Source organism: Salmo trutta, chromosome 12 (genome assembly GCF_901001165.1).
Source record: "Salmo trutta chromosome 12, fSalTru1.1, whole genome shotgun sequence".
NCBI classification, from domain to species: Eukaryota; Metazoa; Chordata; class Actinopteri; order Salmoniformes; family Salmonidae; genus Salmo; species Salmo trutta.
This window is the reverse complement of record NC_042968.1, coordinates 41,417,696-41,434,089: the sequence shown is the minus strand read 5'-3', so window position 1 is coordinate 41,434,089 and position 16,394 is coordinate 41,417,696. Positions and strand designations below refer to the sequence as shown.

The 16,394-nt window shown below is 42.4% G+C and overlaps 1 long non-coding RNA gene across 1 annotated transcript; it reads right to left on the bottom strand.

Annotated features, from left to right (window-relative positions):
• Positions 1-3,429: 3,429 nt before the first annotated feature.
• Positions 3,430-9,652, bottom strand: LOC115203552 (uncharacterized). Its single transcript, XR_003880199.1, has 2 exons — positions 8,428-9,652; positions 3,430-8,390 (listed from the first exon to the last, which is right to left on the bottom strand). It is a non-coding gene; the product is annotated as an uncharacterized LOC115203552 (long non-coding RNA).
• Positions 9,653-16,394: the final 6,742 nt, after the last annotated feature.

Below are 16,394 nucleotides of genomic sequence, written 5' to 3'. Positions count from 1 at the left end.
TTGAAAAGACAGACTGACATTTTATCTTGTTTTGGTGGGAGGAAGTTTTGGCCTGCCTGGCAACATCACCAGGCGGTATAAGTTAATAGACCAATAAGAAAGAGAGTTTCAAACCTCTTTGCCAATTACAGCTAGTTTTCAGGTTACATATCCCTCCCATTAGGCTCATACAGTTAGACCAACCACTCAGACCCCTCCCAGACAATCCTAGCAAATTTCTTGCTTGAGCAATTGTAAGAAGCTAGTTTTATTTTATTTTTTACCATTTTTATAAAATTAAATAAATTACAGTAAGGTACTTAACTGTTACCCAAATGATTTGATGTTGAGATAAAGAACCAATACAGACGTTTTTTAAGACTTTGTGTCGTAACATCTTCCATCCCTGCAATAAAAAAAGTCCAGCCCGACTACTCGACCAGCCATCCCTCAAGCAATTTGAGTCTGGGGACAAAGTTAAGCCCCAACTGTCCCTTCAACAGAATACTCACTTGAAAATATCTTGTGTGTGTGCATTGACCAAAGCTCTTACTTCTCAATACTAACGTTGGTATAATTACAGCGCAGTAAAGACTGAGCAACAGGGTCAATGGAAGGTCTTTTCCTGAAGCGCTCTGCGAATGCAATATCGGTTGGTTGTCACGGTAACCTGGCAAACAAATCATACGGAGTCACACAGAGGGATGAATCATCTGGACCAGCTGAAGGTGGGGAAGAAGGGAGGAGGAGGAGGAAAGGAGAGGTGGGGAAGAAAGGAGGAGGAGGAGGAGGAAGGGAGAGGTGGGGAAGAAGGGAGGAGGAGGAGGAAGGGAGAGGAAGGGAGAGGTGGAGAAGAAGGGAGGAGGAGGAAGGGAGAGGTGGAGAAGAAGGGAGGAGGAGGAGGAGGAGGAAGGGAGAGGTGGGGAAGAAGGGAGGAGGATGGGAGAGGTGGGGAAGAAGGGAGGAGGAAGGGAGAGTTGGGGAAGAAGGGAGGAGAAGGAGGAGGATGGGAGAGGTGGGGAAGAAAAGAGGAGGAGGAGGAGGACGGGAGAGGTGGGGAAGAAGGGAGAAGGAGGAAGGGAGAGGTGGGGAAGAAGGGAGGAGGAGGAGGAAGGGAGAGGTGGGGAAGAAGGGAGGAGGAGGGGGAGGAAGGGAGAGGTGGGGAAGAAGGGAGGAGGAGGAGGAGGAAGGGAGAGGTGGGGAAGAAGGGAGGAAGAGGAGGAGGAAGGGAGAGGTGGGGAAGAAAGGAGGAGGAGGAGGAAGGAGAGGTGGGAAAGAAGGGAGGATGAGGAGGAGGAAGGGAGAGGTGGAGAAGAAGGGAGGAGGAGGAGGAGGAAGGGAGAGGTGGGGAAGAAAGGAGGAGGAGGAGGAAGGAGAGGTGGGGAAGAAGGGAGGATGAGGAGGAGGAAGGGAGAGGTGGAGAAGAAGGGAGGAGGAGGAGGAGGGAGAGGTGGGGAAGAAGGGAGGAGGAGGAGGGGAGAGGTGAGGAGGAAGGGAGAGGTGGGGAAGAAGGGAGGAGGAAGAGGAGGAAGGGAGAGGTGGGGAAGAAGGAAGGAGGAGGAGGAAGGGGGAGGTGGGGAAGAAGGGAGGAGGAGGGGAGGGTGGAGAAGGTTCGCTGAGCAAAAGATCACAGAAAGAAGTTCACAGGAAGAAGTTCACAGGAAGAAGTGGAAAAGGTTGTCATGACTTTTTCCAGTGTAATTGTAGTAAAACAGAAGTCTGATCTCTAATGAACTGTTTACCGGACAGGGATAATGCAGCATTCATAACCAAGTGGGAGGTGGGAATTTGCCAGTTACGAATCGTAAATCAATGTCAGTTGAATGTATTCACGTGCTTTGAACTCGCTGAGAAACGTCAACCATAATCTAAAAGTACAGCTATCATGCTTGTAAACAAATTATAACTTAAAAAAAAACGTTTCAGAAATAACGTTTTGTTGTTACATATAACTACCGAAAAATGCTGCTATAGAGGTAATTTCCTTAGTATGTGACATCAGAGGTCAGTATGTGGGAGAAGTCAGAGATGATAGATGAGTTTCCCCACTAGTAATCACCAATTGGAGGGGCGTTCAAGTGGGGGGTTTTCCCAGTCGTATGTGGTAAATACTAACTTCCCACTTTGTTCTGAACGCAGCATTACCAAGCTCAGTGTAATGTAATGGGGCAATACTGCATAGGGCCTCGTGCTTCTGCATCCTCTGCTGGGTTAAACAGGACCACAGAATTAGAAGACCATTTTCAAGGTTTTATTGTGTAAGGTTTTAATTCACAATAAAAATAATGTGACAGTCAGTAACTGTATACATGTATTACAGTAATAATGTATTGAGGATTTGTGGTACTACGGTGGCCCTTAATAAGGGCAAAGTATCTTTTAAATATGAATAACAAGACACGCCATACCTGGGGTGTCTACGTTGCCTTTTGACCACAGGATTAACAGAGAAATCCACCTCTGATGTCCAGGACAAGCACATACTGTTGGAAGGCTACTGTGGACACATTCCTCCTTATTAAAGGCTACTGTGGATACATTCCTCCTTATAAAGGCTACTGTGGACACATTCCTCCTTATTAAAGGCTACTGTGGATACATTCCTACTTATTAAAGGCTACTGTGGACACATTCCTCCTTATTAAAGGCTACTGTGGACAAATTCCTCCTTATTAAAGGCTACTGTGGATACATTCCTCCTTATTAAAGGCTACTGTGGATACATTCCTCCTTATTAAAGGCTACTGTGGATACATTCCTCCTTATTAAAGGCTACTGTGGATACATTCCTCCTTATTAAAGGCTACTGTGGATACATTCCTCCTTATTAAAGGCTACTGTGGACACATTCCTCCTTATTAAAGGCTACTGTGGACACATTCCTCCTTATTAAAGGCTACTGTGGATACATTCCTCCTTATTAAAGCAAGAACAAGAATACCAAAGTAGCAATCAGTAGGCTACATTCCAATAGGGCACATTAATTTGTGTAAAATGTTGTTAAAATACATTGTTTAGGCCTCCCGAGTGGTGTCCGTGGCGGACGGGGCGCATGCACGCTGACACGGTCGTCAGTTGGAAGGTGTTTCCTCCGACACATTGGTGCGGCTGGCTTCCGGGTTAAGTGAGCAGTGTGTCAAGAAGCAGTGCGGCTTGGCAGGGTCGTGTTTCGGAGGACGCAAGGGCTCTCGAACCTTCACCTCTTCCGAGTTCGTACAGTGGAGTTGCAGCGATGGGACAAGACTGTAACTACCAATTGGATATCACAAAATTGAGGAGAAAAAGGGGTCTTGAACGTGTTAACTTAGCCAAATTAGTATAACATGGACATAGTATCTGTCAAACTAACTATATTTCACTGTATAACAAATTATATATAATACATAAAATAATAATATAATAACATATACTTTATATACACTATATATTGAACAAAATAACGACAGGAAATGGATGATTGCTAGCTTCTCTCAAAGCTGCCATTTTAATTCTGGGACAACCACACATTACACACACCGAGAACTGATGTGTCCATTGCACTTTTAATAAAAAGTCATAATATTAAAACAATACAGGTTTGTTTTCTTAAGTGCAATATAACAATGTTCATCATATTACAATGAAAAGTATTTAAAAAGACAACTTTACATTATTTTTCTTTTACAGTGTTGTATTTACAAAAAAAAAAAAAAAAAAAAATACTTACATGATATATATTCATGACTCAGAAAAAGAAACAGAGCAGGATTAAAAATAGAAATGTCCGCATGTCATTATCTTAAAGATCAGTAGCATAATACGTACCATCAAAACATAACCCCCCCACTGTGCTGTAGATGGTTCTTCAGTTAAAAAAACTATTTTTTTTTTTTTTTACATCTTTCTAATTTAATTAACAAAGGTTATGTTCTATGTTCCTTTCTCCATCAAACACGTGAAGACTTGTTATTGTAAAGGAACTAAAACACACATGTAATCCATTTTAGAAAAAAAACAACAACATTGAAATAGATTGTCTATTATTTTAAACCATACAGCCCTGGATAGACAACACAGTCATTAAATAACTATGAACAGCCAGAGTGAACTGATATGATGTCATAGCAGTATTTTGAAGATAGTAATTGAGTATTCAGTCTGAATGGTTATAAAATCAGTTTTATTTTGTTTTGTATAGGAAACTATGGCCTCTCCAGACTCAATAGCAGTACTGAATTTAATGAACCGTTTTCAAAGCTCACATTCCAGTACATAGTGTAGAGGCTATAGAACAGGAAGTGCATCACTCATAATGTAATAGCTCAATACTTATTTTCCTGATTATTTTTTGAGCAATGAGACTCATCTTGTGATGCTCTTTCTATGAGACCATAGAGTTCTAATATTCCTGACATGTCATTGTAATTGATATAAACCAGCCATGTTGGTCAGGTCTGATGAGTTATAGATACAGTCAGTCCAGTAACCAGCCATGTTGATCAGGTCTGATGAGTTATAGATACAGTCAGTCCAGTAACCAGCCATGTTGGTCAGGTCTGATGAGTTATAGATACAGTCAGTCCAGTAACCAGCCATGTTGGTCAGGTCTGATGAGTTATAGATACAGTCAGTCCAGTAACCAGCCATGTTGGTCAGGTCTGATGAGTTATAGATACAGTCAGTCCAGTAACCAGCCATGTTGGTCAGGTCTGATGAGTTATAGATACAGTCAGTCCAGTAACCAGCCATGTTGGTCAGGTCTGATGAGTTATAGATACAGTCAGTCCAGTAACCAGCCATGTTGGTCAGGTCTGATGAGTTATAGATACAGTCAGTCCAGTAACCAGCCATGTTGGTCAGGTCTGATGAGTTATAGACAGTCAGTCCAGTAACCAGCCATGTTGGTCAGGTCTGATGAGTTATAGATACAGTCAGTCCAGTAACCAGCCATGTTGGTCAGATCTGATGAGTTATAGATACAGTCAGTCCAGTAACCAGCCATGTTGGTCAGGTCTGATGAGTTATAGATACAGTCAGTCCAGTAACCAGCCATGTTGGTCAGGTCTGATGAGTTATAGACAGTCAGTCCAGTAACCAGCCATGTTGGTCAGGTCTGATGAGTTATAGATACAGTCAGTCCAGTAACCAGCCATGTTGGTCAGGTCTGATGAGTTATAGACAGTCAGTCCAGTAACCAGCCATGTTGGTCAGATCTGATGAGTTATAGATACAGTCAGTCCAGTAACCAGCCATGTTGGTCAGGTCTGATGAGTTATAGATACAGTCAGTCCAGTAACCAGCCATGTTGGTCAGATCTGATGAGTTATAGATACAGTCAGTCCAGTAACCAGCCATGTTGGTCAGGTCTGATGAGTTATAGACAGTCAGTCCAGTAACCAGCCATGTTGGTCAGGTCTGATGAGTTATAGACAGTCAGTCCAGTACTTCAGCTCCAACCAAATGGCTTTCAAAATCACATCTTTACACAGGTTTAAATAAAAATACAAATAATAATTTCAACAAACACGTTTTTTTAAAGACTAGAAACTCTGTGGTTCAGTACTCTGTATAAAACAGTTTCATCCCCTAACAACGTGACATTTACAAATAAAATAAATACAGTCCCAACCAGCCAAGGCTGACACACTGATACAGGTACCAGCCGGGAATAATAATCACTTAGTCTTAACATCTACAACCCGTTGGTACTCTATGGAACCAACAAGGTGGCTTAGTCTACAACGGTCTAGAACCCAAGGGTCTGCTCACTGAAGGAACCTAGCATCACACGCCTGAAGAACAACTAAAATAATCTCACGTTCTACTTATCTACCCAACTAAAACCTAAATGGAAGCAAGTCTCCCCGCAGCAATGTTCCAACATCTAGACAGAATCTATAGCAGTATGTTGTATAGACAGAATCTATAGCAGTATGTTGTATAGACAGAATCTATAAGCAGTATGTTGTATAGACAGAATCTATAGCAGTATGTTGTATAGACAGAATCTATAGCAGTATGTTGTATAGACAGAATCTATAAGCAGTATGTTGTATAGACAGAATATATAAGCAGTATGTTGTATAGACAGAATCTATAGCAGTATGTTGTATAGACAGAATCTATAGCAGTATGTTGTATAGACAGAATCTATAGCAGTATGTTGTATAGACAGAATCTATAGCAGTATGTTGTATAGACAGAATCTATAGCAGTATGTTGTATAGACAGAATCTATAGCAGTATGTTGTATAGACAGAATCTATAGCAGTATGTTGTATAGACAGAATCTTATAGCAGTATGTTGTATAGACAGAATCTATAAGCAGTATGTTGTATAGACAGAATCTATAGCAGTATGTTGTATAGACAGAATCTATAGCAGTATGTTGTATAGACAGAATCTATAGCAGTATGTTGTATAGACAGAATCTATAAGCAGTATGTTTGTATAGACAGAATCTATAGCAGTATGTTGTATAGACAGAATCTATAAGCAGTATGTTGTATAGACAGAATCTATAGCAGTATGTTGTATAGACAGAATCTATAGCAGTATGTTGTATAGACAGAATCTATAGCAGTATGTTGTATAGACAGAATCTATAGCAGTATGTTGTATAGACAGAATCTATAAGCAGTATGTTGTATAGACAGAATCTATAAGCAGTATGTTGTATAGACAGAATCTATAGCAGTATGTTGTATAGACAGAATCTATAGCAGTATGTTGTATAGACAGAATCTATAGCAGTATGTTGTATAGACAGAATCTATAGCAGTATGTTGTATAGACAGAATCTATAGCAGTATGTTGTATAGACAGAATCTATAAGCAGTATGTTGTATAGACAGAATCTATAGCAGTATGTTGTATAGACAGAATCTATAAGCAGTATGTTGTATAGACAGAATCTATAGCAGTATGTTGTATAGACAGAATCTATAGCAGTATGTTGTATAGACAGAATCTATAAGCAGTATGTTGTATAGACAGAATCTATAGGTAATTCCATCCGGTGAGTTTAAACAGAAGCAGAGAACAGAACTAGTTATACATGAACGTGACAATAAAACACAGAATTCAGAATATAGAAGAGAACAAAAAAATAAAAGTCAAGTGTGATACATTAGAATTTATCGACATGCAGTATTTGAGACTATACACAAGATTTAAAAAATCCAACATTGATATCATTATTGCTTGACATTCGGTTATGGCTGAAGTTACTTTCATTTAGTTTTGAGAATGCAGTTTGACTACAGTGATTTGGAGAGTCTACTGTCATGCTAGAGATGTGGTGAGATGGACTGAGTGTGAAAATGGCAGAAAGGAGGAGAAGAAAACAAGGGAGGAAAACCTCTGACTGACCACGGTATCCTTCACTAATGAAACCTCTCCTACTGACCACGGTATCCTTCACTAATGAAACCTCTCCTACTGACCACGGTATCCTTCACTAATGAAACCTCTCCTACTGACCACGGTATCCTTCACTAATGAAACCTCTCCTACTGACCACGGTATCCTTCACTAATGAAACCTCTCCTACTGACCACGGTATCCTTCACTAATGAAACCTCTCCTACTGACCACGGTATCCTTCACTAATGAAACCTCTCCTACTGACCACGGTATCCTTCACTAATAAAACCTCTCCTACTGACCACGGTATCCTTCACTAATAAAACCTCTCTGACTGACCACGGTATCCTTCACTAATAAAACCTCTCTGACTGACCACGGTATCCTTCACTAATAAAACCTCTCCAACTGACCACGGTATCCTTCACTAATGAAACCTCTCTGACTGACCACGGTATCCTTCACTAATAAAACCTCTCCAACTGACCACGGTATCCTTCACTAATAAAACCTCTCTGACTGACCACGGTATCCTTCACTAATAAAACCTCTCCTACTGACCACGGTATCCTTCACTAATAAAACCTCTCCGACTGACCACGGTATCCTTCACTAATGAAACCTCTCCAACTGACCACGGTATCCTTCACTAATAAAACCTCTCCTACTGACCACGGTATCCTTCACTAATGAAAACTCTCTGACTGACCACGGTATCCTTCACTAATGAAACCTCTCCAACTGACCACGGTATCCTTCACTAATAAAACCTCTCCAACTGACCACGGTATCCTTCACTAATAAAACCTCTCCAACTGACCACGGTATCCTTCACTAATAAAACCTCTCCAACTGACCTCGGTATCCTTCACTAATAAAACCTCTCTGACTGACCATGGTATCCTTCACTAATAAAACCTCTCCAACTGACCACGGTATCCTTCACTAATAAAACCTCTCCGACTGACCACGGTATCCTTCACTAATAAAACCTCTCCAACTGACCACGGTATCCTTCACTAATGAAATCTCTCTGACTGACCACGGTATCCTTCACTAATAAAACCTCTCTGACTGACCACGATATCCTTCACTAATAAAACCTGGGGTGTCTAAGACAACACTATTATGTAGCCACATAGATGCGCACACACACGCACACACGCACACACACACACACACACACACACACACACACACACACACACACACACACACACACACACACACACACACAGGTGTAAACACAACGTTGGGACATGTTTAAGAGGGGCCACTTTAACAAACCATCTGAAGAGAGGGATGTAGTCAATCTGCAGCGCTGAAGATCCTCGTCATAGTGGCACTGACATTTAGAAGGTGATTTGTGGATTGAGTCGACATATGCAGCATTTACGGTGAATGGAGTTTCCCACAAACGCAGGAACATTGCCTTTAAATGTAAATCCTGGTATAGCGTGGATCTTCAGCGCTACAGATTACATCTGAGCCCTAAAGCAACAAACAATAGCTTTCTACTAAAACAAACAACAATGTATTTTCTTCATGCAGAGTATATTGATAATTACTTATTTATGGTATTATTGCTTTTAGGGCCTATCCTCTAATGCTGTAGTCCCTATTCTCCCTGAGTGTTCATCAATACGTCATCATACCCAATAGGAACCAGGTGGGTTAGATAGGGCAAGCATTGCTTCTGACGACGTATAGCCTGTACTGTCGATGTCAATTTAAATAAAACCTTAGAAGTAAGAGGCTGTATGATTTCAACTGAGAGTTTCTGCCATTTTACACATAAGTGCTACCGAGTATACTGTTGGACTCAACTGACATTCCATTCCAGAACCAGAATGGATGATTTATTTAAAACTGACATTCCATTCCAGAACCAGAATGGATGATTTATTTAAAACTGACATTCCATTCCAGAACCAGAATGGATGATTTATTTAAAACTGACATTCCATTCCGGAACCAGAATGGATGATTTATTTAAAACTGACATTCCATTCCGGAACCAGAATGGATGATTTATTTAAAACTGACATTCCATTCCGGAACCAGAATGGATGATTTATTTAAAACTGACATTCCATTCCGGAACCAGAATGGAGGATTTATTTAAAACTGACATTCCATTCCGGAACCAGAATGGAGGATTTATTTAAAACTGACATTCCATTCCAGAACCAGAATGGATGATTTATTTAAAACTGACATTCCATTCCAGAACCAGAATGGATGATTTATTTAAAACTGACATTCCATTCCAGAACCAGAATGGATGATGTATTTAAAACTGACATTCCATTCCGGAACCAGAATGGATGATTTATTTAAACTGACATTCCATTCCGGAACCAGAATGGAGGATTTATTTAAAACTGACATTCCATTCCGGAACCAGAATGGAGGATTTATTTAAAACTGACATTCCATTCCGGAACCAGAATGGATGATTTATTTAAAACTGACATTCCATTCCAGAACCAGAATGGATGATTTATTTAAAACTGACATTCCATTCCGGAACCAGAATGGATGATTTATTTAAAACTGACATTCCGGAACCAGAATGGATGATTTATTTAAAACTGACATTCCATTCCGGAACCAGAATGGATGATTTATTTAAAACTGACATTCCATTCCGGAACCAGAATGGATGATTTATTTAAAACTGACATTCCATTCCGGAACCAGAATGGATGATTTATTTAAAACTGACATTCCATTCCGGAACCAGAATGGATGATTTATTTAAAACTGACATTCCATTCCGGAACCAGAATGGATGATTTATTTAAAACTGACATTCCATTCCAGAACCAGAATGGATGATTTATTTAAAACTGACATTCCATTCTGGAACCAGAATGGATGATTTATTTAAAACGATAGAAAAGAGGGGGATTCAGAAGTGAAAGTGTGTGAATCTTCCCTGAAGGACAGTAGTAAAGGACTTCTACATCAAGTACTGTATTATTGCAGAAGGATTGAGGATCATGTTACAAAACAAGCAAGCGAGACACACAACTCTTATCGCTGTGTTGGACAGACCCCATGATGAAAGCCTCTCTATATGGCACGTAGAACATGATTTGACCACAATTCTGCCAGGAGATGGTGAAAAAAAACCCGAACATTTCATCTGATGAACACTACTCTCTTTCTTCAGTAACATGTCTCTGTTCTCTTGCTGAGGCTATATCTAAATGACCAGACTTGATTCACTTCACCATATTACCTCTCTTCATTGATTGAAATAAACCTCAGTTAGGTGAGGATGTGATACAGGCCACCATCTTCTACCCCTCCAGACATACTGGTAAGGTTAAGACAATAGGTAACAAACCAAAGGAAGGATGGAATTTGGTTCTGACAGACACAACCATTAAAATAGACATTACTTGTTGCTATACTTTCTGTAGTCAATAGATGGCGCTACTAGACAGCCATTAGATTGAACCAGTTGAATCTATTTTCACAGCTCCTGCGTCAGTTAAGGGTTCAGTCTGAACATTGACAGTCTCTTTAATGGAGGGACCAACAGGTCCTCCCTAACAATAAAAAGTATTTTTATCAGGCGCTGTTATTAAATCTCAGTTGCCATCAACGGACCGTGTCACAACTCACGGTGCTCTTAATAGAAGAGGGAGACAGCTTTTTGAGACTTGAAAGTATTTCCTTTCAAGTGGTATCAATAATATGCATATCCTTACTTCAGGTCCTGAGCTACAGCCAGTTAGATTTGGCTACATCAATTTAGTAGAATTTTTTATTTATTTTTTATGTGTCGGATCCTTATGAAGTTAATAGAAGAAGTGAGACAGGTTTCTTTGAGACGCTGAGAGTTGTGTGTTACATCAGAGCCTTGTCCCTCGCTGGGCTGTGTGTTACATCAGAGCCTTGTCCCTCGCTGGGCTGTGTGTTACATCAGAGCCTTGTCCCTCGCTGGGCTGTGTGTTTACATCAGAGCCTTGTCCCTCGCTGGGCTGTGTGTTACATCAGAGCCTTGTCCCGTCGCTGGCTGTGTGTTACATCAGAGCCTTGTCCCTCGCTGGGCTGTGTGTTACATCAGAGCCTTGTCCCTCGCTGGGCTGGTGTTTACAATCAGAGCCTTGTCCCTCGCTGGCTGGTGTGTTACATCAGAGCCTTGTCCCTCGCTGGGCTGTGTGTTACATCAGAGCCTTGTCCCTCGCTGGGCTGTGTGTTACATCAGAGCCTTGTCCCTCGCTGGGCTGTGTGTTACATCAGAGCCTTGTCCCTCGCTGGGCTGTGTGTTACATCAGAGCCTTGTCCCTCGCTGGGCTGTGTGTTACATCATAGCCTTGTCCCTCGCTGGGCCTGTGTGTTACATCAGAGCTTGTCCTCGCTGGCTGTGTGTTACATCAGAGCCTTGTCCCTCGCTGGGCTGTGTGTTACATCAGAGCCTTGTCCCTCGCTGGGCTGTGTGTTACATCAGAGCCTTGTCCCTCGCTGGGCTGTGTGTTACATCAGAGCCTTGTCCCTCGCTGGGCTGTGTGTTACATCAGAGCCTTGTCCCCTCGCTGGCTGTGTGTTACATCAGGGCCTTGTCCCTCGCTGGGCTGTGTGTTACATCAGAGCCTTGTCCCTCGCTGGGCTGTGGTGTTACATCAGAGCCTTGTCCCTCGCTGGGCTGTGTGTTACATCAGAGCCTTGTCCTCGCTGGGCTGTGTGTTACATCAGAGCCTTGTCCCTCGCTGGGCTGTGTGTTACATCAGAGCCTTGTCCCTCGCTGGGCTGTGTGTTACATCAGAGCCTTGTCCCTCGCTGGGCTGTGTGTTACATCAGAGCCTTGTCCCTCGCTGGGCTGTGTGTTACATCAGAGCCTTGTCCCTCGCTGGGCTGTGTGTTACATCAGAGCCTTGTCCCTCGCTGGGCTGTGTGTTACATCAGAGCCTTGTCCCTCGCTGGGCTGTGTGTTACATCAGAGCCTTGTCCCTCGCTGGGCTGTGTGTTACATCAGGGCCTTGTCCCTCGCTGGGCTGTGTGTTACATCAGGGCCTTGTCCCTCGCTGGGCTGTGTGTTACATCAGGGCCTTGTCCCTCGCTGGGCTGTGTGTTACATCAGGGCCTTGTCCCTCGCTGGGCTGTGTGTTACATCAGGGCCTTGTTCCTCGCTGGGCTGTGTGTTACATCAGGGCCTTGTCCCTCGCTGGGCTGTGTGGTTACATCAGGGCCTTGTCCCTCGCTGGTCTGTGTGTTACATCAGAGCCTTGTCCCTCGCTGGGCTGTGTGTTACATCAGAGCCTTGTCCCTCGCTGGGCTGTGTGTTACATCAGGGCCTTGTCCCTCGCTGGGCTGTGTGTTACATCAGGGCCTTGTCCCTCGCTGGGCTGTGTGTTACATCAGGGCCTTGTTCCTCGCTGGGCATAACACCTGGAACACGGCCTTAACAACACAGGTCAGAGAGAAAGAACAGGGGATCTGGTCTATTCATGGCTTCAGTCTTTCATGTTCAACACACACGTGTGTGTGTGTCTCCATGACAGATCGTGCTCTTCGCCCCAACAGAGGATTAAAAGGGTGTAAGGTGAGCTGAGCTCCATGACTGTGATTCAGGGTGTCTCTCAGACCTGGCATCTATCCACTGTGGTGTAGCCCCTCTCAGTCAATACAAAGACCCACGCTGACTAGACAACTAACTTCCTGTTTCACCACAGCACAGTGGCCAAGGTAGAACGGTGGGAGGGCATTGGTGACGATCACGGGAGGTAGACCAATCAAATCACAGGAAATGCAGATGATTTCAGAAGAGTAGATAAACATAGTGCTATCATATGACAATAAGGAAGTGAAATGTTTTGATAGAAGATTGTGATGGTGGAAATGGACTATTGCTTCTTTAATGGATCACAGTATTGCATTAACTCAGAGACAGGTGTGGACATCACACAATTCATTCATTAACTCAGAGACAGGTGTGGACATCACACAATTCATTCATTAACTCAGAGATAGGTGTGGACATCACACAATTCATTCATTAACTCAGAGACAGGTGTGGACATCACACAATTCATTCATTAACTCAGAGACAGGTGTGGACATCACACAATTCATTCATTAACTCAGAGACAGGTGTGGACATCACACAATTCATTCATTAACTCAGAGATAGGTGTGGACATCACACAATTCATTCATTAACTCAGAGACAGGTGTGGACATCACACAATTCATTCATTAACTCAGAGACAGGTGTGGACAATACACAATTCATGCATTAACTCAGAGACAGGTGTGGACAATACACAATTCATTCATTAACTCAGAGACAGGTGTGGACAATACACAATTCATGCATTAACTCAGAGACAGGTGTGGACAATACACAATTCATTCATTAACTCAGAGACAGGTGTGGACAATACACAATTCATGCATTAACTCAGAGACAGGTGTGGACAATACACAATTCATGCATTAACTCAGAGACAGGTGTGGACAATACACAATTCATTCATTAACTCAGAGACAGGTGTGGACAATACACAATTCATGCATTAACTCAGAGACAGGTGTGGATAATACACAATTCATGCATTAACTCAGAGACAGGTGTGGACAATACACAATTCATTCATTAACTCAGAGACAGGTGTGGACATCACACAATTCATTCATTAACTCAGAGACAGGTGTGGACAATACACAATTCATTCATTAACTCAGAGACAGGTGTGGACAATACACAATTCATGCATTAACTCAGAGACAGGTGTGGACAATACACAATTCATGCATTAACTCAGAGACAGGTGTGGACAATATACAATTCATTCATTAACTCAGAGACAGGTGTGGACATCACACAATTCATTCATTAACTCAGAGACAGGTGTGGACAATACACAATTCATTCATTAACTCAGAGACAGGTGTGGACAATACACAATTCATGCATTAACTCAGAGACAGGTGTGGACAATACACAATTCATTCATTAACTCAGAGACAGGTGTGGACAATACACAATTCATGCATTAACTCAGAGACAGGTGTGGACAATACACAATTCATGCATTAACTCAGAGACAGGTGTGGACAATACACAATTCATTCATTAACTCAGAGACAGGTGTGGACATCACACAATTCATTCATTAACTCAGAGACAGGTGTGGACAATACACAATTCATTCATTAACTCAGAGACAGGTGTGGACAATACACAATTCATTCATTAACTCAGAGACAGGTGTGGACATCACACAATTCATTCATTAACTCAGAGACAGGTGTGGACAATACACAATTCATTCATTAACTCAGAGACAGGCGTGGACATCACACTATTCATTCATTACCTCAGAGACAGGTGTGGACATCACACAATTCATTCATTAACTCAGAGACAGGTGTGGACAATACACAATTCATTCATTAACTCAGAGACAGGTGTGGACAACACACTATTCATTCATTAACTCAGAGACAGGTGTGGACAATACACAATTCATTCATTAACTCAGAGACAGGTGTGGACAATACACAATTCATTCATTAACTCAGAGACAGGTGTGGACAATACACAATTCATGCATTAACTCAGAGACAGGTGTGGACAATACACAATTCATTCATTAACTCAGAGACAGGTGTGGACAATACACAATTCATTCATTAACTCAGAGACAGGTGTGGACAATACACAATTCATGCATTAACTCAGAGACAGGTGTGGACATCACACGATTCATTCATTAACTCAGAGACAGGTGTGGACAATACACAATTCATTCATTAACTCAGAGACAGGTGTGGACATCACACGATTCATTCATTAACTCAGAGACAGGTGTGGACATCACACGATTCATTCATTAACTCAGAGACAGGCGTCAGTAAAAGTGGCTCGTCAATTGGAACAAATGGGAGAGATACACGCTATAACACAAATAGATTGTAAAACATTGATTCATTTCTCAATATAGTATGTACTTATTATCAGCATAGTAATACCCTGTAGGACATTGGAAAGAGGTGGAATGGACACCTTGATTTGCATCCCAAACGGCACCCTATTCCCTAAATGAGGGCACTACTTTTAACCAGATCCTCTTATTACACGTAGAGCACTGCGTATGGGAATAGGGTGCACTTTGGGACATAACCCTGTTATTGTCGTGGTGGTGACTTCCACTCCTCTTCCTGTTGTGAAGGTTTAACAGCAGATGGCTTTGAAGGTGATGTTTACTGAAGGGGTGTAGAACTCCACACCACTTCCCCATCACACCGTGGTCTATAGGTAAGTGTTGTGGCTGAATCCGCTCCCCATCACACCGTTGTCTACAGGTAAGTGTTGTGGCTGAATCCGCTCCCCATCACACCGTTGTCTATAGGTAAGTGTTGTGGCTGTATCTGCTGTCCATCACACCGTGGTCTATAGGTAAGTGTTGTGGCTGTATCTGCTGTCCATCACACCGTGGTCTATAGGTAAGTGTTGTGGCTGTATCTGCTGTCCATCACACCGTGGTCTATAGGTAAGTGTTGTGGCTGAATCCGCTCCCCATCACACCGTTGTCTATAGGTAAGTGTTGTGGCTGAATCTGCTGTCCATCACACCGTTGTCTATAGGTAAGTGTTGTGGCTGTATCTGCTGTCCATCACACCGTTGTCTATAGGTAAGTGTTGTGGCTGAATCCGCTGTCCATCACACCGTTGTCTATAGGTAAGTGTTGTGGCTGTATCTGCTGTCCATCACACCGTTGTCTATAGGTAAGTGTTGTGGCTGTATCTGCTGTCCATCACACCGTTGTCCATAGGTAAGTGTTGTGGCTGAATCCGCTGTCCATCACACTGTGGTCTATAGGTAAGTGTTGTGGCTGTATCTGCTGTCCATCACACCGTTGTCTATAGGTAAGTGTTGTGGCTGTATCTACTGTCCATCACACCGTTGTCTATAGGTAAGTGTTGTGGCTGTATCTGCTGTCCATCACACCGTTGTCTATAGGTAAGTGTTGTGGCTGTATCTGCTGTCCATCACACCGTTGTCTATAGGTAAGTGTTGTGGCTGTATCTGCTGTCCATCACACCGTTGTCT